Source organism: Cervus elaphus, chromosome 33 (genome assembly GCF_910594005.1).
Source record: "Cervus elaphus chromosome 33, mCerEla1.1, whole genome shotgun sequence".
In the NCBI taxonomy this organism is placed as follows: domain Eukaryota; kingdom Metazoa; phylum Chordata; class Mammalia; order Artiodactyla; family Cervidae; genus Cervus; species Cervus elaphus.
The window spans coordinates 18553384-18579416 of NC_057847.1; the positions used below are offsets into that span (position 1 = coordinate 18553384).

Here is a 26033-nt window from a genome sequence, read left to right on the forward strand (position 1 = left end):
GCATTTGAAAAGGAAAGAAACTACAAAGTAAAATCAAAAGAAATGTCTAGATTAGATCATTAAAATTATTAATACCTTGCTTCATTTATACTTCTCATTCCCTCTCTAAAGAAGAAACCAATAATTTCATCAGTGGCTACTGACGAATAAACTATGACATTGGTAAGAAATTCTGAAGAATTTTCCTCACAAGGAAATGAATTACTCTGAGATACAGTTACCCTGGAACTTTTTTCTTCTTTTCTTTTCCCTTTCTTTTATTTCCTTTTCCCTTTTTTCTTGGCATAGTGAATAAAATAAATTTCAAGCACAGTTGGCTTCTTTCCACTCACAATTTTCCATCTTTACTTTTATGTCTTTTTTTCCTAAATGCCATATTGACTTCTCTTACTAACATTATTTCAACTCATCAAACTATATTTTCCTTCATTCAAAATTTACTTCAAAAGTCAGTCTTCTCTAGGATGCACATCAAGCAAGTTGAAGATAAAGACATCTGCCAGAAAGTGAAATTCAAAAATTAGTAAAAAGGTTCTTGGCAATTCCAAAGAGACAGAGGGTTTACATGAAAAAAATGTATGAACAGACTTTTGCAATGTGGTTGAAGAAAGGGAGATTTTGGATCTTCTGATTTCCACTAGAATGTAATCACAGCAAAAATATGATTTTTATCTTATTTACTACTGAATTTTCAATAAAAACTGTTTCTGGAACATGATAGGTGCTCAGTAAGTATCTACAAAATGAATAAATGGCTATTGAAAAGTGACTTCAGACATGAAATCAGGAGCACAACAATTAAGCAGATGATATTATATTATTGTCTTGCCTTAATGAGTCTTCTTTATTCTTTATTCCCTCATTCACATTGTACAAGTCACTTGGACAAAGCACTATTTAGTACTATGACCTGACATGTGTCTAAAGATAATGTGACCATTGTCATATTTATTTTGTAATAATCAGATTCCAAAAATCAGATTAGCAGATTATAAGCAGATTCCCAAAATGTTCGATTAAAAATTACGTGTGATCCTAGAGGCCAATATATAAATAAAAGGAATGAAGGCACATGAGATTTCAGATTTTAGAAAACAACTCCAACCTATAATCATATATTTAGCTGGGATGAGCTTTGTGAAGCCTGAAGAGCCATGTTTCTCAGTCTCAGCATTATTGACATTTGGAATCTGATACTTCTTTGCAGTAGGGATTGTCCTGTACATAATGAGACGTTTAGCAGCTTCCCTGATCTCTATCTGCTAGATGTAGGGAATACCACGCCTCCTTTCTTGGACAACCAAAAAATATCTTCAGATATTGCCAAATTGAGAACAACTGCTCTGAAGGAAAGAAGAGAGACAATATTCTCAGGTTTTAGAAATACTTATATTATAAGCAAACATAGAAAAAGGAATTTATAAGAGTGATTCAAAAATCACATCACTGCAGCTGAGAAATTTAAAATCCCAGTTTAAAAAACTATATTAAGAATAAAAGAAAGGAATATCTCCTGTGGCTTATAATAGCAAGATAAACTTTGGTGCTCATTGTGTATAGATAAACAATAGGACCATTAACATTATGAAAATATTTTGCATAATCTTCTCCATTTAGACAGATAGTCTTCTAATATTACAGACCATTTTTAGGTAAGAGAGAAAGAAAATACTTTATTCCTTTATACATTATTCTGATTTCTAAAATTTGGTAAATTTCATATCACAGGAATAGGGGAAATTATCAAAGGCACAATGATGTTTTTAGAAATATTTGAAATTGTTTTAAAAGTTGTACCATAAAGTAAACAATCCAAATTTTTATAAAAATAATTTAAAATAGGTGGTGTTAAAAAATTGCTAAGTAGTAAGGATCCCTGAAATAATTCTAGAACAATCAAAGACATACTGAGTGCCTATAATAGAGGAATGGACTGTCAAAAACCTTGATTGCACTGTATATGTCAAATTACTCTCCTACTTGACTGGGTTTCTTGAATTGTAGATCAGTGTGATACTAAAAATACAGTGAATTTTGATTTCCACAAAGGGTTTGTGAAATATTCTTAGGCTATCTATGTTCTTGCAAAAGACTTGAAAAGCGTGGGCAGATTGAGAGTTCAGTTTGTTTTCCCTACACCACCAGATAACTAACTATTCCCCCTACCTTCAGAAGGGTTCCTTGTTATAATGCTTTTTTGGGAATCTCTAGGACTCCTCAAAATGAATGTTCAAAGTCATTAGACTCAACAATCAGTAAGTGGCCTTCAAACTCTATCATCTAATGGTATTTTAACCACTGTGATCTACAAACTGTCAGTGCCATTCAGTGTCTTTTTAATTAAGGTTGAACAAAAATTTTATAGATTTATTCCCATCCCATCTTAGGTGGACATCAGACTTTTTGTAAAAATCTTAATCCACAAAGAAGCAAATCAGTATCAGTTAGTATTTGCTTAGTTTAAAAAATAACACTCAAATAAAAACAGGACTTATTGTTACACTATTAAGTATATTTAATAGTTTACTAATGTCACAGTCATTTGGTTTTACTGAAAGAGAAGAAATGGTGTGCTAGATGAGAAAAAAAAAAATCTGCCAGTCAGATATTGTATCAGTCTGACTTCTGCTCCACTCCACCCATTCCACATATTCACCTGTCACCTTGCTCCAATAAATTCAAAACAACTAGGCAAAAACCTTACTAGCATAGATATTTTAAGCACCATGTGCTCAGTTGCTTCAGCCAAGTTCAGCTCTTTGTGATCCCAGGTACTGCAGACCACAAAGCTTCTCTGTCCATGGGATTTTTCAGGCAAGAATAGTGGAGTGGGTTGCCATGCCTTCCTCTAGGGGATCTTCTTGACCCAGGGATCAAACCTTGTCTCCTGCATTGCAGGCAGGCTCTTCACCGCTGAGCCACTGGGGAAGTACATAGCTTAAAGTACTATGGTACTTTAAGCCCCATAGTACTAATAATATCAAAAGTGTATTTTCAGGGCAAAGAGAACTTTTTAACCAGATGAAAAAAGGAATGTAAGCTAGAATGAAAAATTTAAATTTACGTCTTACCTGGGAAGAAGTGCACTATTTCAAAAATGGTAATAAGTCACACCAAGTGTACATAACTATAGCCATGCATTTATCTAAATGGGCTGCTTAATCTTACAACTACATAAAAAAATACAGTGTAATGAATTTGTGATAACTGATAATACTGTGATTTATTATTTTACTTAAAAAAGTATAGAAATTCTAAAAAAAAAAAAAAAAAAAAGTATAGAAATTCTAGAAAAGAGTTTCCAGTTTGACAAGTTAAAAATAAATGGATGGTTTGCATGTCATATTCAATCATCACTTCATGATAATGATTCATATTATTTCACATAATAGTTTCCTAACCAGAGTATTGGTTCACTGCTGGAAAACCCAAATCATTTATCAGGTAAAGGCATGCTGCATTGCTTTCTTTCCAGCATCAGCGAGGGTCCTTATTGCACAGGTCATCTTTATACTCAGATGTCTTCAAACTCTGAACAAATGGAAACTTACTTAATGAGACAACAAACATTTGACCTGACTTGTATCCATGATGATGATCTTCCTTGTAAAAGAAATGCATTCCTAGGAAACCCAGAGCCATGGAGAAGAGGAGGTAAAGCATGACTTTGAAAGAGAGAATCAATAACAGCACTAAGCTAGGATCCTCTGCAAATTTGACAAAGCTTGTTTTCAACATACAGTCTATGTAAACTGTGTGATGTTGTAAGTTTAAGTTCACAGGATTGCAGAGTTCAACCTGTAGGCTTGTGAAAGTGTGAACTCTTTAAGAGTGAGAAGGTGATTTGACCTAACAAACTCAATACACAGAGTCCTCCTCAAGCACTTACCCGAAATTATTACCCACGGTAAATGTTACATTGCCTGGGAGCAATTAACTTTAAATCAAGAAATGCTATTTTCCTTCCTGAGAAATAAGGGTGAACTTTTTGTTTGTATTACATTTGGTCCATGTACTCACAAGGAGTTCAAGGACCCCTATTTTGTCTTCATCTTTAAGACACAATCATGAGGAAAATAGCCAACAGAAAACAGATAAGATAGAGATTTTGTTTTAAAAGAGAGACAAGTAACTTCTTGTGTACTTGATACATAAGATCAACAAGTCTTCCTTTTGAAGTTCACAAATATAAAGTCCATGTCTCAACTGGAACCAGTCAGATTTGAAATCTTTTCTCCAAATAGAAATAATGATATTTGCTTTCATAGCAATGATTTTAGAAATTTCAACCCTAAATACACTCACTTCTCAGTTTACATGTATCCATTATTTAGAAATCAATGAGAAATTAAGTCTAGAGCCTGTCTTACTGACCTCCATTATTAGGGTAACTTCTTTAAAAAAAAATCTTTTTCCTCAGAACCTTCATCTGGAAGAAAAAAATCATTTTAGCATGCTTTTACTTGAAAATGATCCCAAGTAAAATCATCATTTCATATTCACTCATTCACTCATAAAAGCATTTAAATGATTTAGGAAAAGTTAAGCATGAGGGAGAGGATATCACTTTTAAATAAATCCAAATCTTACCTGGTAAATTGAAATGGAACAACACCCTGAAATCCTTCTTGACTTGCCTTCTCTCCTCAAGGGACGACTAAATCACAGCAGCCAATATTCTTAAACCCTGAAAGAAAAATCAGGAAGTTTGATCTGTGCACATAATGGCCTGCACAATGTAAGAAAGCGCCGTTTCTTGGCAACTAGGAAACAATCCTTTTCAATTAACTCAGAGCAATTGGCCCACGTTTGTTGTTAAACAGAGTAAAGAAAATGCTCTAAGAACTCAAAAGAACCTTGGTAATAGCTCACCAAGAAAGTCAGGGCAGTTTGTTCATTTTGAAAAGCATTTTTAATTAATTGACTGCCCATTCCACTCACCTAACCCTTTCCTAAGAACTTTTATTGACGTACCTGTTTCACTTCCCTGTTGCACATTATTTACTTAAAACCTCAGTCCTGAAGAGTTGCATTTGTTGTTGCAAAAACACAGTGAAAAGGTGAAAGATAATTCTAGCAAGTCAGGAGTGTGTAATGTTATCTTGCATACTATTTGCATACTATATTTTGCTTTCTAAAACATCAGCTTGAATGCAGCCCTGAATGCTCACATAATTCAAAACAGTTGTATCTTCTATTTTTTTCATTGTTAAAGACCACCTCCAGCAGGCACTAATTTCAGGTGATATGTAGGAAGTGTAGCTGGGCTCGGTTGATTTGTGTTGATTTAACTATTTGGGGGGGGGGATATGAATCATATATGAACACATAATTTTCCTTGGGGAGATTGGTTCCAGCTCCCTACCCCCCACCGAGAGAAACAAACTCCATGGATGCTTAAATACCCTATGTAAAACGGCATAATATTTACACATAACCTGTGCACATCTTCCCCTATACTTTAAATCTTCTCTAGATTACTTCTAATACCTAACACACTATAAATACTATGGAAATAGTTGCCAGGCAGGTAACAAAGTCAAGTTTTGCCTTTTGTGAACTTTCTAAAATTTTTTTCTTCAAATATTTGTGATCCATGGTTGGTTACATCTATGAATGTAGAACCTACAGATATGGAGAACCAACTGTACTTGTGAGAATTTGATGAATTCTTTGGATAATCTTCTTAGGGTGCTTTGCATTCTCCCATACATATTTGAAATTTAATGTATTAATTGGGGTCCATATGTGGGACCCTTACTTAAGAATTTCTGTTCCAAAAGGCAAGTGGTGAGGAAAATATGTTATATATAGATAATTTTTGTTGCTAATCAAATTTTACCATTGCAAATGGTAAAGCTTTAACTATCAAGTATGTTTGTATCTCCAAAGTGAGAAGACATTTTAAGATAGATAATCTCCATATTCAGTCAATGTCAAATTGGATAAATTTTGTCTTCACACAACCCCCCCTCCCATTTTGCCAAGGTTGACCAAGAGTATATGTTATGGTGTTTACTGTCAATAACTCTTTTGTTTTCCTTTTTCCTTTTATCATCCAGATCTCCCTAAAATGTGTATCATTCTTGTCATGCTATCATTAACGGGCAATTCTTCTTAGGTAATACCTTTTAAAAATATAACCTTTTGGAGGGATTGTCTTCACACAAAGCACTTTCTCTGTTGGTGGGAATTTGAGGCAGTGTTGCACACTGTTGAAGGTGATGTATTTAGGTAGACCTTCTGGCACCTTCAAATCACATTCTCAACAGCTGTATACACTTTCCATGGATAGAACTGGCTGGGATAATTTTATAAGTGTTTCTTCAACCTTTGTACTGACTCTTGCACTTGTTTGCTCCATGACCTCAGGTAGATTTGTTAAACATTTTGTGTCTCAGTTCCCTTATCTGTCAAATGAAGTTAATAATATTTACATCATAGGGTTATTTTCAGGATTGATTAAGATTGCATATGTAAAGCCTAAAGCAAGGCCCAGCAAATGGTATGTTCAAAGGTTAGCTATGTTGTTAACATTGTTGTGGTTGTTTGCGTTTCTGAACTGAGTAACTTTCAAGGTCCTTTTCAGATTTCAGATTCCCAAAATCCTATATAATACTGAAATAAAAATCTAAAGTTATATAAACAAAGGCTTTTGAGACATATAAAATGACTCTTCTTCCTTTTTTTATAGATAAGCCCTCATTCATCATCTAATATGTCTAATATTTAGAGCTTTTATATGCCCTTTCACTAACAGAGAAAAATGACAATTGTTTTGAAAAGTGAAAAATGTCTTTTTCTTTCTGAAAAATGCATTCTTGTTAAACAGATTCACTTCATTTAACCAAATGCAGAGAGAAGCAGAAATTCTGCAAGAATCTTTTCTCACAAGACATTTTATCACATGCAATATAATTGTTTTAAAAATTACAAGCTTTTCTTCTTATATTCTTAAAATGTATGGACTTTACTTCAGTTTTGGGCATCCATTTAGAAGTATTTTTAACCAGCAGCTACAGATCCTAATATTTGAGAGGTAATGCATGCTTTTGAGCATTTACTATAAAAACAGCCCAGCCAGAGTGGGCCGTAAAGACTCCATCTGATCCTCTACAGCTTAAAAGGCAGGTTTAACCCTAGGTCTTGGCTAAATGCATTGTGCAGCTTCCTCAATCAAACACCACACCATCTCTCTGCTAGGAGAAAATTCAAAATTATTTTGAGAGACCAAACAAACCAGCCTTCTTTGGAAAGATTGGATTCAGCCACTCAAGTAGATATTAATTATCATATACCTGGTACATAACAGTGCCTCCCTTGTTCTTTATTTCTAGCAGTCTTATTTGCCTCAGTATCTTGAAATAACAAATTCTGGAACAGGGGAAATTACCTATGAAATGTGCAAAAAAGCTGAAAGGACAGTATTTGTTTAAAAGTACTGAACTCTGGAGATTTTAACAGAAATACTCTGGAAAATTTCAATCTGATGTCTCTCTTTACAGAAGATTCGGTGTAATGTGAAAACAGTGCTGCATAAACTACTGGGAAATGTGAATTCCTCATCACAAATTCTGTAATAGCCTAAGTCTCAGAGTTATTTCCCTCCTATACTCTGAGAAAGTCCTCAAAGTTCAGTGCTCCCAACTCAAAGACCATAAAACATAGCATGCTATACAGTTTTTAGTAATAACTTTTGAATACCTTTATTTCTAATTAAATATAATATTGAAAAATGATTCATCATGGGGAATATTACAATTTAAATAAAAATAAAATCAATGCTCTTACACAAAAAATATAGAAGTCACATAATCCTTCTGTGCTTAATCACTCAGTCGTGTCTGACTCTTTGCAACCCCATGGACTACAACCCATCAGGCCCCTCTGTCCTTGGGGATTCTCCAGGCAAGAATACTGGAGTGGGTTGTCATGCCTTCCTCCAGGGATCTTCCCAGCTGAGGGATCGAACCCAGGTCTCCCACCTTGCTGGCGGATTCTTTACTGACTGAGCCATCAGGGAAGCCCACAATTCAAATAAAAATAAAATCAATGCTCTTATACAAAAAATATAGAATTCACATAACCCCTCTACAGCTTATAAATTTGTAAACAGGGCACCAAATCTCATATGACACAAGCTGATGACTTGTGCAAAATAATTTTTATAGACACTATGTAATGATGAAATATTTTACAAAATGAAATATTTTATATGTATTGACTAAAAACAGAAATAAAAATTTACCAGTTTATAGTCAATCAAGTCAAATATTTCTGAGTCCTCATTTTTGGAGCTGAGAAAAAAACTGAGTATAAGAGATTAACCAAATGTCTATCAGAAAGGTCATGTTTCTGTAATCTAGGATTCTAGGTTTTAAGCCTCCAGTAAGAAAGAACTGACCTCATCTTCTGACAGGGTGGGAAGAGCTTCCCCTCCTACCCCACAGCCCCCACCCACCCCACCCCCCATCCGCCCCCAAGAGTTACTGACTGAATGTCTTGAAGGAGGTCAGGAGATATGTATTTTAGTCCCAGCACTGGCACCAGTGAGCTTAGGGCTACTGTTGAGAAATATAGGTAGTTGGGTCTCTGCTTCTCTGACAGAGGGAACACTTGGATAATTGAAAGAGGAGGAAAGTAACCAAAAGGGAAAAATGTGATTGGTCATGAGGAAAAAGAGGAAAATACAACTCAGCTTCCCTGAGCCAGAGAATAGGGTAGAGAAGGGTGAAGCATGAATCTTGAGTGGCAGAAGATGTAGACACACCTGTAATGGCTTCCCATTTCCTACTTGTAACTTCATGTAATGAAAGCCAAATGTCCTTACGATAGACCAGCAGGCGGGACCTCTCTGACTTCTCCTTTCTCACTATTCTCCCCTTACTGACAACTTGGCTGCCAGCTATTTAAAACACAGCATCCTCCTCTGCTTTCTTCACATCGTTTCTTAAATGTTATCTTCTCAAGAACCTTTCTCTGATCACTCTGCCTGAAAGCACAGCCCCACCAGACCCCACTGACACTTCGTGTTCCCTTCTGCCTTCACGGTCTCTCATTTATTACCACATTTGATACTTAGAGTGTTCATTTTGTCTGCCTCCACTAGATTGTAGACTCTGTGATAGAAGGGATTTTCCTCTGTTTTGTTCACTGGTATATCCCAAGCATCTAGGCACATTATGGGTACTACTACACAGGATTAAAGAGGGTCCCCATTAACAAGTGTTGTGTTGTTAACATTTAGAGACAGGAATTTTACTTAGCATGAGAAGCAGAGAAAAAATTATTTAAAAGATTCATTTTAAATTTCTCTGGGCTTTTCTAGGAAAAAGAAAAGTAAGAAGGAACTGAAGTATGGGAATCTTTTCAACTGTTACAGTGCTTCAAGGCATATTTATTTTCCATTCTTTCACAAAGGTAAGCATGAGTAGTTATTGTTTAACCCTATCAAAAGCTAATAATTCTGTCACTTTAGCCTTGGGGAAAAGAAAAACAGGAAACATTTTATCACGGTGCATAGATTCATAAGTAATATTTTAAAAGGTTATTTGAAGGGTATTAACAGAATTGCTTTTGAACAGACCTGTATTAAGGTAAAATTAAAAGTTTAATTTTATTTAAACCTAGAAATTGGCCACTTATATTTTACGTATGTGGCTAAACTGAGGGCTTCCCTGGTGGCTTAGTGGTAAGAATCCGCCTGCCAAAGCAGAAGACACGCGCTTGCTCCCTGGGTTGGGAAGATCCCCTGGAGAAGGAAATGGCCACCCACTCTAGTCTTCTTGCCTGGAAAATCCCCTGGACAGAGGAGTCTGGTGGGCTACAGTCCATGGGGTCACAAAAGAGTCGGATACGACTTAGTGACTAAACAGCAACAAAGCTAAGCTGAATATTATTTTTTGAACAAAACCTTTATAGAAATAAGCCTTAAGCATTGGAACTTATTAAATTAATAATGGCAAGATTAATCCATCATATTGCAGAATGCATTTCTTCCAAATAGCCTAATTCCACAGATTAAGACAGGAATGGCCTCACCAGTTCATCTGAAAAGCAAGGAAAGACCTTGCCCACCTCAAAATCTTTCTTTCACTCCTTCCCCAACTCTTCTTCCTTAGGAAAATTAACTTTTTATATCAAATTAGGCTTCCCTCCCATAATAATATGAATATACTTCTAAATTATTTGCAGAAGGAAATGTGGGTACTCCAGTACTCTTGCCTGAAAAGCTCCTGGACCGTAGCCTGAGGAGCCTGGTAGGCCACCGTCTATGGAGTCGCAAAGAGTCGGACACGACTGAGCGACTTCACTTTCACTTGGTAATGGCCCGGTGGCTTTTCAACTATTTCACCTAGCAGATAGCTGAGTCTTCTCCAAGGTACAACCTCTGACCCCGGGGGCCTAGAAGTGCCAGGGGGAGGGCTGGGTACAAAATTAGAATTGACAGAGAACAGAAGAGGGAGCAGGAGGCGAGAAGTGTTTTCAGCTTCCTGCTTTGTCCTGGAGACAAGTGATGCTCTCAAAGTCACAGAAGTCTCCAGACACTTCCTGACATTCCGTTCCTTCTTCATTCCAATATCTTCAGAATTCAAAGTACTTCCTTCACAAGTAAATTCGCATTGACAAGTAACTATCACATTCGTTGTTGGTGTTTGTCGTTTCGTCACTAAGCCATGTTCAACTCTTGCATCTGCATGAACTGTATCCTACCAAGCCCCTTTGTCCATGGGATTCTGCCGGCAAGAATACCGGAGTGGTTGCCATTTTCCTCTCCATGGAATCTTTCTAACCCATAGATTGAACCTGCATATACTGCATTGGCCGGTGGATTCTTTACCAGTGAGCCCCCAGGGAAGTGCCATCACATTCATGCTACATTGCTACTATGCTAATGATATATCCTTCCCCAAATATTCCCTGTCCCTCTCCCCCAATTTCTATCCCTCAGTCTCTCTCTCTCTCCCACCCTCTCTCTCTCTTTTTCATACATACAGAGACACACACACACACACACACACACACACACACACTACCTGTTAAAAGTATGTATACTCCCTCTCATGTGACTTGTTAACTATACGTGTACTTTGGGCCAAGCCCTGGTCAGTAAATTGCATGTGTTATTTCCTTTAACCCTTAAAACAACCTCAGAAGGCAAATACTTTTATTTCTATGTTACAAATGAGGAAAATGGGCCACAGAGAGTTTAAGTAAATTTCCTAGTCACACTTATTAACCGCAGAGGCTAAAGTCAGATCTGACTCCACAATGCTTGCTTTAATCATCGTGCTATATGGTCTTTCCTCAACCCCCTGTCATACCCAACAAATGATTATATTTGAAAATTCCCATGACTTTTGTGTGTTAAACAAATAATAGCATAAATTGGAATGCTGGCAAATCTACTGCTTATGCCCTTTTGAATAGATTTCTTATTTCAATTAGCATTTTTTTTTTTTTTTGGCTTTTCATAAAACACCGTGAAGTACTTTTAAGGACAAAAGGAACAAACATTTTCATGTCGTCTTACGTAATGATGGGCAATTTAGACCTAATCCTTTTAGCCCAGAGATGGAAGACTGACACTCTAAACAGAGCTCATTGTGTTCTTTTGTGCTGCCATAACAAGGTATTTAAAGGATGAAATTCTGCCTGGCAGATGGACTTCTTGGCATAACTATACGTGTATCACAGAAATTGTTTTGTTTCAAAGGATTCAAACAGTGTGCCTGACATTTCTCAGAAGATATTTCTACTTGTAAATATGGTAACTTGTGAGATGGGGGTGTTAAGGAACAATAACGGGGGCTTTTAAGTCTTCTCTTTGGCCTGTTTTTATTGTCCTGTTTATAACCTTGCATGATATGTAAAAAGTGCATTTACCAAAGCTGATTCAACCTAAGTAAACACTCACAGTTGAGGTCCTGAATTGCTGTGTTAAAATTCCAACCACCCAAAGCTTGGGAGATGTGAGGAAACTAAGCAGATGCAGGGGCCACATGTGTGTGTCCTGGGGGACTGGTGAGCTGAGCTCTCGGTGGGCAGTTAGCATCAACAGCCAGCCATGAGAGTGAGCCTTTTTGGACATTCAGCCCAACTGAGCTTTCAGAGAACTGCAGCCCTGGCAACATTTGACAACAACTGCATGAGAGACCCTAAGCAGGATCTACCCAGCTGAGCCCTTCCCCAAACTCCTGTCAGACAAAAGCATGAGCAAAATAAAATGAATGTTGTTTTATATTAGTAGGTTTAGGGAGATGTGCTACGTAGCAAAAGTTAGATTTTGTTACCTAGAAGTAGGGTGCTACCAGGACCAGTGAGCACTGAAGTGGCATCAGTGAAGGCCTTAAGGAGAGCGAGTGAAGCATTACTGGGGGCTGGAAGATAGAAGGCCTTGGATATGCAGTGGTGGGAAGCTTCTGTCACTGCAGAAGACAGAACTGCACCTAGTGAACTGATTGATCTGGATATGGCTATTTCTAGGCTAAATGTTCAAAGTGTCAGCTAAGGTCTTCTAGCTGCTATCATAAAAATAAAGAGATATGAATTAAAATAGAAATTATTCCATTTTCAAGGAGTATGTAGGACAAATAAAAATTGTCCTTGCTTTGCTAGGTTTAAAAATAAAACAAAAAAATAAAATAAAATCAATTCTCATCCCTAGTCTCTCCCAAAGGAAGACTCTCAAAAGTTAAAAAAAAAAAAAAAAAGAGCCTCAGGGCAAAGAGCAAATTCAGAGTGCTGTCTGGAAACATGATCTTTTACGGTAAATATGAAGCAAGATGTATAACTATAAAATCCTTTCTTCAGACATAGAAAGATTTCAGGTGATTTCTCAGAGAATCTTTCAAAAGCCTTGTATGGATTTTTAGGATGTGCCTCACAGACCCTCTATTCCCAATTGAACAACAGCCCTTCTAAGAACCTTAAGCAGTCTCATAGGGAACCCAAAGTAGAGATCTACTCTGAGGTCAAATTTTCAGTTCTTGTACAGGGACACACTGCTCAAGACTGAATATTTTAAGCAAAATGCAAAGTATCATACTATTATATAAGCCAAAACCAAACCAAGTTTCAAATGAGGATTTTTTTTTTTTTTTTTTAGGAGTTTACCTCAACAGACTCCAAAACATAACATTCTGTCTGGAAGGGGAAGTGTGTGCATGGGCACTGTGATTTTGCCTGACCAAAGGCCCCTACCAAGCTGCATTTGTTGACATAGAGTCCCTCAGGGGCAGGACATCTACTGTTGAATCCGTTATCAGCAAGCTTTGGAACTAGCATCAGAAGCTGCTAAGCTCTTAACCATACAACTAGCTTACATTCTCAGGCAGTCCACTTTTAGGGAACAGACAGTGGAACTGTGAGTTTGAAAAGAGCATCCTGTGTGGTGGTAGTAGCAGGTATCAGAGGCAGAGATGTGAAGGAGATTAAAAGGAAACTTACAAGCTCGGCAGTAGGAGGTACACATGATCTCAGTCCCGCCAGAGCTTCACCTCTGTGACCAAATACTTGACAGTGTTGACAAGTGAACTTGAAAACGTTGAAAGTTGCAGAGCCTCAAACATCTGCTCCCCTACCATGCACCAACAAGACAGAGAATTCTCTGGAAATGTGTTAATACTCGGGAGTCTTTTGCAATGAGCTGTATGACAAAGTGCTATTGAACAGTTTGAAAACTCAGATTCAGTCAAAGCATGTTATTACAAGAGCAACATGCAGTAAGGTGTTATTGGAGACGCATTAGAATGGAAGATCTAAATTCTCCCTCTTAGCAAAGATTGACTGTAGCAGAAAGGTGACAGATGCTGTTTTTATGAAACCCAACCAAATGGCAGACTTGAACTGGAGGCCTCCGTGGAGACATGGGGAGTTACAGCTGATGATGCTGGTATAACAGCCTTCCCAGTAAAATCAACTTCCCTACAAGTAAGGTCCCAAGGAGTGGTCTCCAACTTCCAGTTCTGGTCTGAAACTCAGAAAACCTGATGAGAGACTGTGTAATTTAACTTAATGTATGAAGTCTGAGCTCAGAAAGCTGGGACCATCTACTTTTAACCTAGGAGTTACTCATTTACCTGGTGCGTTTTCAATACCTAGAGCTGGCAGGTGAAATTATCTTTCTCCCTCCTTTAAAAAATTTGCTTACAGGAAAGATGGGTATTTCCAAGCAAACAACACTTGCTATAGGAGACTTTCCTTGAGCCACCCAGAAACTAACAGCAGGAAATAAGGAGGAACCAAGGAGAAAACTAATCCCTACAAGCAAAATTGCCCAGTAGATATTCTGGCTCATCCTTCTTATAGGAGGCAGAGATTAAGCACGTGAGGGCTGAAAAGAGCAGAAACTGATGTTCCTTCCTTGTACGTAGGAATCATTAACCTGAAAGTCAGCCTTGATTCTGATAGTGGAAAGGATGACAGAGGGTGCTAGTGGGAATTTTTTTTTTTTCAGACCCATATTCTCTAAAGCTGTGATCTTCAGGCTGCAGGGACAACTGTATGACACCCAGAAAGCCACATGCCACAGAAATGTCTGCTGGTGCAGGAAGACTTCCTGGTTAGGCCTGGGCAGTGGCGGTGTTGGCGTGAGTGACTAGCGCTGTGTAAGTGAGTGTGAGAAAACTTCCTAGTATCCAAGTGACAGGGCAGAGTCAAAAATAAGTAGCTCAGGTGCCAACTCAAATCCTCAAAGGAAAAAAAAAAAGGAGTTATTTGGGCTCACAGAAGAGTTTGAATCTTGGGAGCCAAAAGTGAATTCAGTCTTGTCTTTTCATCTATACCCCAGGATGCTGTATTGGATGCTACTGTGCACCACCAACGTTTGCTTCTAGAACCAACTTACCTACATTGATTGGAATTTTGGATGCTGACCCTTCACAGCTGCATCCTTTAGGCATTGCCCCTGGCTCAGGAAAGCTGCCTCACCCACAATGCTGCCCTCTTCCTGGGCCGCAGCACACGTTCAGCGTCTGGGTCCTGCAGGGTACCAAGGCTTGTCCTGCTTGTTTCATTTCAAGACGTCTCTAAAGGGCCATTCCGCCTTCACAGGTGGATTTGTGGAATCCACTGAGGCTGTACTTGTCATTCACAAATCACCCTCCCTTTTCACATGTCCTTGATTAGTGATAATCCTCATAACCAATGAAATATTTTGCTGCTAAAACTCAAGTGTCAAGACACTTGACTACATGCTAGGAAAAGCAAAATTATGAACAGGTTTCTGACTTCAAAGATTTTAACTTACAGAAATGATCAATGACTACAAAGTATCTCAGAAGGCTGTATGGCCTAAGTGTGAAGGTACTGAGTCATTCAGTCATCAAACTTTAAACACCTGGAGGTACTTTGTACAGCCGCATGGAGGTCGTTAAGCAGTGGGCCCTGCCGCCAAGGATTTCAGTGGGTTCTGGGGAAGAAAGTTGATGTATTAATTGGCTGCACTGGATCTTTATTGCTGTGCGCGGACTTTCTCTAGTTGTGGAGAGCAGGGGCCACCCTCTAGTTGCGGTGTGCAGGCTTCTCATTGCACCGGCTTCTCTGTTGCAGGGCAGGGGCTTTAGGGCATGCGGGCTTCAGTAGCGCTGCACGTGTGCTCAGGAGCTGCGGCTCACGGCTCCAGAGCGCAGGCGTAGTTGTGGGGCGCTGGCTTAAGCCGTTCCGGTGGCATGTAGGATCTTCCCCAAGCAGGGATGAAACCCCTGCATCGCAAGCCTGATGCTTAACCACTGGACCACCAGGCTGGTGCTTCCCTCCTGCCCCCTCATGCCCTAGCCCTTTGTGAAATAATTAATTACCTTTTCTGATTCAACTCAAGTTCTTTTTCTGCAGTGAGGATGTACATAAACAAATCGAGCCTCCATGAGGAAACTTACCAGAGAAACTACAGGGAGGCTCCATTGTTGAAGGAATAGCGTAAAGGCAGGGAATGGAAGGGCGGTTCCTCACAATTGTTTCTAATAGCAGCAAAAGAGGGTATTTAACAAGAAATGACATTAAAAAGAATTCATTTGAACCAGTCCTAATGAGATGGATGAAGCTGGAGCCCCTTATACAGAGTGAAGTAAGCCAGAAAGATAAAGAACATTACAGCATACTAACACATATATATGGAATTTAGAAAGGTGGTAACGGTAACCCTATATGCAAAACAGAAAAAGAGACACAGAAATACAGAACAGACTTTTGAACTCTGTGGGAGAATGTGAGGGTGGGATATTTCAAAAGAACAGCAGGTATACTATCTATGGTGAAACAGATCACCAGCCCAGGTGGGATGCATGAGACAAGTGCTCGGGCCTGGTGCACTGGGAAGACCCAGAGGAATCGGGTGGAGAGGGAGGTGGGAGCGGGGATCGGGATGGGGAATACGTGTAGATCCATGGCTGATTCATGTCAATGTATGACAAAACCCACTGAAATGTTGTGAAGTGATTGGCCTCCAACTAATAAAAAAAAAAATAAATAAAAAAAAAAATACAATTATAAAAAAAACAAGAAATGAGAGTCGAAAGTGAGAAGAAGCCTGAGGCAAAGGTAAGGAATTCTGGTTTTGTTTAGTCAGAAGTTTAAAGGTTGTTTCTAGTTTATCTCCTATACTTATTTTAAACTGTATTGTCTAGTTCAGTCTCTGTTTCATGTCCTGCCTTGTTTATTGACAGTATCATGATCGCATTCTAGACATCTTCATTTTATGAGTCATCTTCATTCCACTTAATTTGTCTCCATCCTTGGCCATATTTGTCATCTTGTTTTAAGAAATAATAAGCTGTTGTTGTTTTAAACTACTTGGTTTTGGGGTGGTTTGTTACACCACAGTAGACGACTGATACATAATTTGGACTCTTGCCCAAAAGCTTTGCTCAGGGTGACCTTGAAAGACAGCAGTGAGAGACAGTCTCGCCATTAGCAGAGGATTGTGTGTGTGGGTGATTATCTGCTTTGTGTCAGAAGAGAAGTAGATTGTAAGATTACTCATGGGCTCATTAGCAATGACATGGTTTGCCTAGTTGTTCAGGGGCTTGGAAGGATAAAGAGTGAGAAAAAGAGGTTTGAAGAAGAGGCATGTGAATTGACATATAAACATAGACACGAAGTGTGAATGTCTTTGTTTCACATCAAAGTGTCCACCAGAGGGGACTTCTATGGGATCCAGTGGCTAAGACTCCATGTCCCCAATGCAAGGGGCCCAGGTTCAATCCCTGGTCAGGGAACTGGATCCCACCTGTCACAACTAAGAGTTTGAATGCAACCAATTAAATATCCCACGAGCTGCAACTAAGAGACCGGGAACAGCAAATAAATTAATTAATATTTTTAATGCCTACAGAGAGAAATCATTGCAGAAGGGATACTAAATAACCATGTAGTAGAACTTAGCCAGTCTTTGTTGAAAGTCACTGCAGTGTTGCACAGAGGGTTTATACAGGAGAAGCTACAGAGACAAGCTACATAGCATGAGCCCGGCAACATGTACCACCACTCACCAGGGCAGACCAATCATTTGGCCAGCCAGCAGCAAGACTAATCCTTCCCTCTAGTATGGCCCCATGCCTTAAGGGGACCAACTAGACAACGTTGGTTACACTGTGTCCGTGAAATTTCGAGAGGAAGAAATTTAGTTTGATGTTCTCTATGTGATTGCCTTTCCTGCTCATTAGGCTCATTGGCTGCACCGTTATCCAAGAGCAAACAAAATGTTTGATATACCAATATGTGATCCTGCATAAATTGCATTGGACCAAGCAGTGCACTTTAAAGCAAATGAGGTGTGACAGTAGGCACCTAACCATGAGATCCACTGGTCTATTGCATTTTACCACTCTGATTCGGCCAGCCTGATAGAGTGATAGAATGGCTTTTTGAAGGTATACACCAAAGGTGGGAAGTTGGAAATCATACTGTGCAAGAATGTGGTATATACCTTCACCCTCCAGAATAAAGAACACACCCTATATCATCAACTGTTATGTGATACTGTGTTCCCCAAGGGAAATTCATGGGTCTGGGAACTACGGGTTACAAGAAGGGTCTGTGTTTGTTATCACTTCCAGTGACCCATTTGAGAAAATTGTTCTTCCCATCCCCACAGTCCTGTAAGATTTTAATGGACTTGATTCCCAGGGGAATTCCTGGGAATTCCTCCACAGGAGTCCCATTAAACTTCAGCTATGACTGTCACATGGTTACTTTTGGTTCTTTGTGCCAGTAAGCAAAAAAGGGATTGACAGTTCTGGCAGGGGTACCTGACTCTGACAAAGAGTCAGACACAACCGAGCACGTGAACAGAAACAATAATTAGAAGGTAGGACTGCTGTTACATATTACATAATGTCATCGTTTAGTTGCTCAGTCGTGTCCAACTCTTGCAACACCATGGACTGTAGCCTGCCATGTGCCTCTGTCCATGCGATTTCCCAGGCAAGAATACTGGAGCGTGTGGCTATTTCCTTCTCCAGGGGATCTTCCCAGCCCAGGGATCAAACCCACACCTCCTGCATTGCAGGCAGATTCTTTACCATCTGATCCACCAGGGAAGCCGTAAGTTACATAGTAGGATCAGGGAAAAGTAGATTTGGCACCCAAGTGATCTGCTTAGGAAAGGAGGTGAAGGGAACTGGGCTCTTGGTATTCCTCTAACCAATTTTAATGGTAAATGCACTTGTGCAGAAGCCGTATCCTGAAAAGGGCACAGCAACTATGAGCCCAGATCCCCCAGATCTGGGGGGGACTGGGGGGGGGGTCTGGACTGGGTCATCCCACCAGGTAAGTGCTGGAGACCGGCTGATTACCCAGTGGCAGTCAAGGGTGGGTGGATTCTAGTATATGAGGTTAAGAGATGAGGGAGACTATAAATATCAGGTATGGTCTTGAATATAGTTGTAGGGCTAGGGCAGGGGAAGAGGGAGAAAGGGAGAAGAAGGCTGACACTGTAGTTTGTCCCACTAAACTTCTAAAAGTTTTCCCTGGAAAGGAGGTGAATGGTATTCCTGGAGAAGTTGTTCCCTTGTTGAGGGAATATACGACATGAAGCGAGTAGAACTAAATGACATGGGAAGGATTGTAGTGGATGCGTTTGGACACCTCCTAGATGCCCCTTCCTGGTTAAGGCTTCCTGATCCCCTATGCTGTGGCTGCTGGTTACTTACAGGTGCCTCCAGCTCTGAGAATTGCCCTCAGCTGAAGGAAACTGCCTTGCTCAAGTCTCTGTTCCCCAGTTCCTGGGGGCAGCCATATACGATGATTGATTGTTGTGGGGCCACATTCCTTAATGTGGGACATTCTAATTCCATTGTAGGATCATCTCAGCCTTGAGGGATCTCTGTGGCTGCTGTTTCAACCATTTCAAATCCTACCTCTGCACAATTCACTTCCCTTGCAAAGAGCACTTCTGTTTTCAAGAGCACTGCTGCTAAACCTCCTGCATGCAAATTCTGGGGGAATTTTCCTTAGGAGATTACTGTGTATTTATAAACCTAACTTCTTAAGAAAGGCGGGTTCTGATACCTCCTTTATTCTGATAACCTCCCTCAGGGGTTTTATGTATCGAGTGCTGAGGGCAGGAGATCCTTATATTCTACACAAAATAAGAATTCAAAATTCACAGAAAGCAGTTTCATAGAGAGGGAACAAAGACTGCATGAGAAAGTAAACGAAAGGTGAGGAGACCTGGTAAACATGGGAGGAGTAGATTTCTTGTTGAAACTGGTGAAGGGAAGTTTTGTTTTGTGAAGGAGAGATTGAGTTTTGCATCCAGGTGGACAAGGAGGGAAGAGTGTAGTATCTGTGGTCCCTCCTTGGGATTTCTACAGGTCTTTGAAACTGGAAGACTTCCCTGGTGGCTCAGAGGGTAAAGTGTCTGCCTGCAATGCGGGAGACCTGGGTTCAACCCCTGGGCCAGGAAGATCCCCTGGAGAAGGCAATGGCAACCCACTCCAGTACTCTTGCCTAGAAAATTCCATGGATGGAGGAGCCTGGTTGGCTACAATCCATGGGGTTCCCAAGAGTCGGACACAACTGAGCAACTTCACTTCACTTTACTTTGGAACTTTGAGGGGCAGAAAAATCCATGGCACATATCAGATTATAAAATAATACACTAGGTGTATCAAGTTGTATTCTTTAGAGTTGAATTTTTTTTCACCCTAGTATCTCTTCCTAAATGTATGCAAAAAATCATTTGGTGCTATTATTATTGTGATTTATCAGCATTGGGGTCATATTGACTTTGCTTTCTCTCACAGGGTACATCTAATATGTTTAGAAGTCTCAGTGACTCTACCTTCAAAATATATACAAAATTCAGGAAGTTCCTCAGACAAAAAGAATTATGAGACCAAGCATAAACCTGTATCCATGTCAAGAAGTGAAGAGTATGGGAAATGGACTAAGGCAAGGTAGTATAAAGTTTTTCTCATTTTAATTCCTCTAAGAGATAGCTGTCTGTTTTTTAACGGGGTATAGTTGCTTTACAATGCTGTGTTAGTTTCTACTATACAATAACATGAATCAGATATATGTATGCATATATCCCCTCCTTGTTTCTTGAGTTAGGATTGTATTGCTGTAAATTTCCCTCTTAGAACTGCTTTTGTTGCCTCCCATAGGTTTTGGGTCACTGTGTTTTCATTGTCATTTGTTTCTGTGTATTTTTTTTCCTCTTTGATTTCTTCAGTGATCTCTTGGTTATTTAGTAGTGTATTGTTTGTGATTTTTTACAGTTTTTTTTTTTTTTTCTGTAATTGATTTCTAATCTCATAGTGTTGTGGTTGGAAAAGATGCTTGATTCAATTTCAAATTTCTTAAATTTACCAAGGCTTGATTTGTGACTCAAGATGTGATCTATCCTGGAGAGTGTTCTTGTGCACTTGAAAAGTGTATTCTGCTGTTTTCAGATGGAATGTCCTATAAATGTCAATTAAGTCTATCTGGTTTATTGTGTCATGTTAAAGCTTATGTTTCTTTATTAATTTTTTCTCTAGATGATGTGTCCATTGGTATAAGTAGGGTATTAAAGTCCCCCACTATTATTGTGTTGCTGTTGATTTCTGCTTTCATGGCTATTAGCACTTGCTCTGTGTATTGAGGTGCTGCTATGTTGGTTACATAGATATTTTAAATTGTTATGTCTTCTTCATGGATTGATCCCTTGATCATTATGTAGTGTCCTTCCTTGTCTCTTGTAATAGTCCTTATTCTAAGGTCTATTTTTATCTGATATGAGTATTGCTACTCTAGCTTTCTTTTGATTTCCATTTGCAAGGAATATCTTTCTCCATCCCCTCACCTTCAGTCCGTGTGTGTCCCAAGGCCTGAGGTGGCTCTCTTGTAGACAGCATATACGCGGGTCTTGTGTTTGTATCCACTCTGTGTCTTTTGGCTTCCATTAGCTTTCTGACCTCATCTCTTGGTTCTAACCCCTCACTCATTCCATTCAGCCACACAGTCTCCTTCCTTGCTTTAAGCTTATCAAACACACTCCTGCTTTGTGCCTATTCACTGACTGACCCTCTGTCCAGAACAGCCTTTCCTCTGAAAGTCACTTGGTTAACTCCTTTGCCTCCTTTAAAGCTTTGCTTCAATATGCTTTTCTCAGTGAGCGCTATCCTGACCATCCCCTTTAAAATAACCACTTGCCTCTGTCATTCCCATACCTGCAAAACTTGCTGTATTTTTTCAATATAGCATTTATCACTTTCTATTAGATCATGTTTATCATGTATCCTCCCACTAGAATATAGGCTCCTGGAAGACAGTGATTTTTGTTTCAGCCTGGTGTTCTGTGTTTTGGTTTGTTTTTCCTGGTATATCATAAACACCCAGAACAGGACATAATGTGCCAGTCACTAAATATGTATTCACAGTATTGAGGGAAGGAGATGTGGGGTGGGGGGAGATGAACACAGTGAGGTGGGAAGGGGAGGGGAGAAGATCAAAGAGAAGAAAAAATTTTGCAATATAATTTTGCTAACATTTAATGATAGATACTATATTTGAAGTTTTGTTGCAGTGGACACCATACTTCTTATTATAGAATATGTGATTACTTTAAAAAATTCAGTATCCCTTTTTTCTTTTAATATTTGTTTATGTATGTGATGGAAGTTTCTGTTGCAATTTTCATATTTCTTCCTAATTTTCCTTAGTATTTCATAAATTTTCTGACCTAAGTCTAGCATTTATATGGGGATGGGGTTTGCCCCGTGTCTCCATGTTCTAGAAGTTACCTGTCAATGTACACATACATATTTAATCTCAGGAAGGGATCTATATTCTGAAAGGGGTTTGTGTCTCAAAGTTTAAAATGTTCATTAGCTGTTCATAAGACAGTTTAAAGATTAAGATGGTGAGCCTGAGAATCAGACTGTTTGTGACTCCTCGTTCTGCCTTTTACTAGCTGTGTAGTTTTGAGCATGTAATTTAGCATTCTGAGCCTTTGTTCCCTTTAGAAAATGGGTTGCTAAAACTAACCTTGTTGGTTCTTTGTAAGTACAAAAGAGATGATACGTGTGCAAGGCATGGCAGAGTACTAAAGTGACAGTTATTACAATGACTAATATTTATAAAACCCCATTTAAAATTGATTATTTAAAACTCAAAATGGCATTTCTTTTTAAAATGTTATCTATACTGGATGAATTAATTCCCAGACTATATTAGAAAACAGATAGAAAGTTAATATAAATTACATTCTACACCTAGATTGACTATATAAAATTGTTTTCATAAAAAAGAATTGATCTCCATAGAGGTTGGGGAAGTATCTCTCTTCATTTACTTACTCATTCACTGAACTTACTCATTCATGGTTTTCCATCACCTTCTTTTTGCCAGGTACTAGGTGTGTATAGGGGGCTTCCAGATGGTGCTAGTAGTAAAAAACCCACCTGCCAAAGCAGGCAGACGTAAAAGACGCAGGTTGGATTCCTGTATAAGGAAGATCCTCTGGAGGAGGAAATGGCAACCCACTCCAGTGTTCTTGCCTGGAGGATCCCCAAACAGAGGGCCTGGCAGGGTTCAGTCCACAGGGCACAAAGAGTCGAACATGACTAAAGCAACTTAACATGTATGCACTATGGAATCTAGGTGCTGAAGTTCATGATTCTTCTTAGATTTTAATTGGAGCTACACTTTGTTCTTGAAACTCCTCCAGAGGTTTCCATTTCTTAAGATTCCATTTCTTAAGGTTTGCCCACAAATTGGTTTAGTTATTAAACCTAGCAAAAATGATTGACTTTGAGACAAGATTAGGTTTTGATTTCCTTAAAAGGGCCAAATTGGCAGTTTTTCATTGGCTTCACTTTCCAGACAATAATAAACTAGCATACTATTTAAGTCTGCCTCAAAAATGGAATGCCATATACAAGTATGTGTTTATCAGTGTGGGAAGGGATTTTGCTTATTCTTACAGTCTCAATCCAGTTGAAACTGTATTAGAATGCTGTTGGGATGCCCATCAGCATTTCATAATCTCTCAGCCACCTCATGTTTTTCTGTCTAAAGCATAGCATGCTTTCTTCTTTCAGATTTTGAAATTTTAATTCTGAATCACTTCACTGGCTTCATGAAGAAGTTGAACAAAGCCGTATTCAGCTTTTCATTATCTTTCAATTAATTATGATCCTCCAAACACGTTAAGCGTGAGAATTTAAATTGTCAAATTTGCCTTCTGGGATGCTTTTCTTTCACAAATTAGTGTTTCTCTGAAGCATCCCATAAAAATAATGATACTGACATTCTCAACAAACAAAGCAGCTGCTGTTCTTTCAACAGTTCTCTTTGAGCTAGGAGATATAATTTTACATCCATAATTACATCACAGGCCATATTTAAAAAAATATTTAAAAACTGGCGTCTGTGTCCTGCAGATGATGAAACTTAGGCACCCTTGTTGAAGTGTATGTACTTTGCCAATGATTTTTTTTTTTAATTCACAGAAGAATCCTTGATCTTTTTTGCTACTATTTTATTTCATTTCGTCCTGTTCCCATTTCCTGCACTCCTCCTCCCTCTCCTGCATCTCCCATGAATAAACGTAGGCACCAAGCCTCAAGATTTCCTTTTCTCGTGGAATATGCTTCACTTAGGTGCTTTGTCTGAGGCTCTTTCTGCACTTATCATACAATAAGTTATCCAGCTCAAATACAGAGTATATGCTTTATTCCTCTCAAAGTGTCATGTATGCTTGATCTCATTTAGTATTAATAGCAGGACCTCAGTAGAGATTGATGTATTTACTAAAAGAGGCAACTGAGACACACATAGACTCTTATCTAGTATTTCACATATGCCATTACTTTTGAGGCTGACATTAGACTATGGTTTCTGGAAGCTCTGCCCAAAGGAATTCTTTATTAGATTTTGATGTAGTTTACAATGATAATTAGCAATCTGTAGTAATCTAGGGTAGCTAACCTTACCACAGAAGGCCCCTCCACCGTACCAGAGACCAAAAAGTTTAGGGATACAAGGTATCAGGATATGGCCACTCTGTGTGACCCAGTTATTCAGGGTGAGTAAGTAATGGTTGGATGCCCTCAGGACCCTGTTCCCAGCCATGAGCTAGAAACACAGAACTGATATTGGAGAAGCCAATAGTGTATACAATTTGTCCTTTTATCTAGGTTCCAGTTCTTCTTTCCTTATGTCTTTTTTTTTTTTGGTCTCACAGATTATGTGACTTTCCCCAAGTAGTTAACTGACAAAGTGCACTTTGGCTTCCAATTCTGAGCCTCACTTCCACTTCAGATATCATCTTTCTTTTCTGTTTGCCCATGCTCAGACAGTCCATTATTCCCTCATGATGCTTCACCACACTGCAGGCCCTTAGAAAAACAAGCTGGGTCAGTGCTGACAGAGAAAGAATATTAAATGCTACAGCACAAGCTGCTCTTTCAGACTTTGTTTACTTTTCACATCCTGTGTTCACCTCTGACTGTGAAGGGCAACCATGTCATCAACCAAAAATAATATGTCAAGCTCTAGCCATGTTCCAGGAACTGTCTAATACATCATCTCTTTAATGTCTAGAGAAAATACCTACTGAATCATTGGGATATCCTTCTCCCTTGATATGTTTCTCCAATCTGTGTAGCTTTATACTTTTCAATAGAGAAATCTCTACTTAAGATAATAAAATGGAAAAGATAAATTTCAAACAACCTTGTATATTCATAAAACGTAAGTATTCATAAAACAGCCAAGATATTAGATGTTAATACCTTTCATGGATTCATACAATGAAATTTTCTTCAAAGCACCCTAAAGAACAATAGTGAACAAGATCCTAAATTTTCAACTAAGCCTTAAATGAATACACATATTCAAGGCAAGAGTAGGTAAAAGGGTGTTTTCATAAAATTCCAAGTCCCAGTCAATTATATTAATACCAAAGCTTTCATAGTAAAGGAGTTCTTATTCAACATAAGTTTTCATTAAAAAAAAAACAACAACCCGGATAACAAATAAAACAAGCAATAACATCATGCCTTATTTACCTCCAAAGTTATAGTTGTAGATGACTCCCCATAAGCCAGTAAGTTATTTCCAAGTCAAGTTAGTTCTTGTAGATGTCACTACAGCAGATGATTCTTCATTACAGTGAATCCAGAGGTAATCCAAAATTCTACATTAAACAGCAAAACAAAAAGTCAAAGTTGAGAGGAGCGGCTTTGGTTCTTAAACTTTTTCAGTTTGTGCTACGAGGCTAATTTTTTTTTAATTAAGAGTAGATTCATCTACATGGCAGTGTTGGCAGTAAATTCTCAGAGAGAGAAAAAGATCAAAATTCCCTGAATCCTTTAGTTTTTATTCTTTTGAAATATTCCCTCTAACCAATTGAGTTATGCCATATTGAATAATCTGGTTCTTTTGTAACATAAATGACATTGGCATTTATCTGTGAAATGTTTCCAAGAATAGAGTTGGCCTTTCCTCCTTAAAGTAGTTATCTCTTCAGGATTCCAGTAGGCCAAACTCAAGATTTCCCACATCCCTAAATGCCACTCTGTTACCACCTCTTAGATATAGCT

General features: G+C 38.7%; 1 long non-coding RNA gene across 1 annotated transcript in view; it reads right to left on the reverse strand.

Moving 5' to 3' along the window:
- Positions 1-25722, reverse strand: part of LOC122688296 — a 68882-nt gene extending 43160 nt beyond the window's left edge. Inside the window, exons 1-2 of the long non-coding RNA XR_006339411.1 lie at positions 25500-25722; positions 4591-4687 (exon numbers count right to left, since the gene is read on the reverse strand). This is a non-coding gene — a long non-coding RNA (uncharacterized LOC122688296). The remainder of the gene's footprint in view (positions 1-4590; positions 4688-25499) is intronic.
- Between the last annotated feature and the right edge of the window lie 311 nt (positions 25723-26033).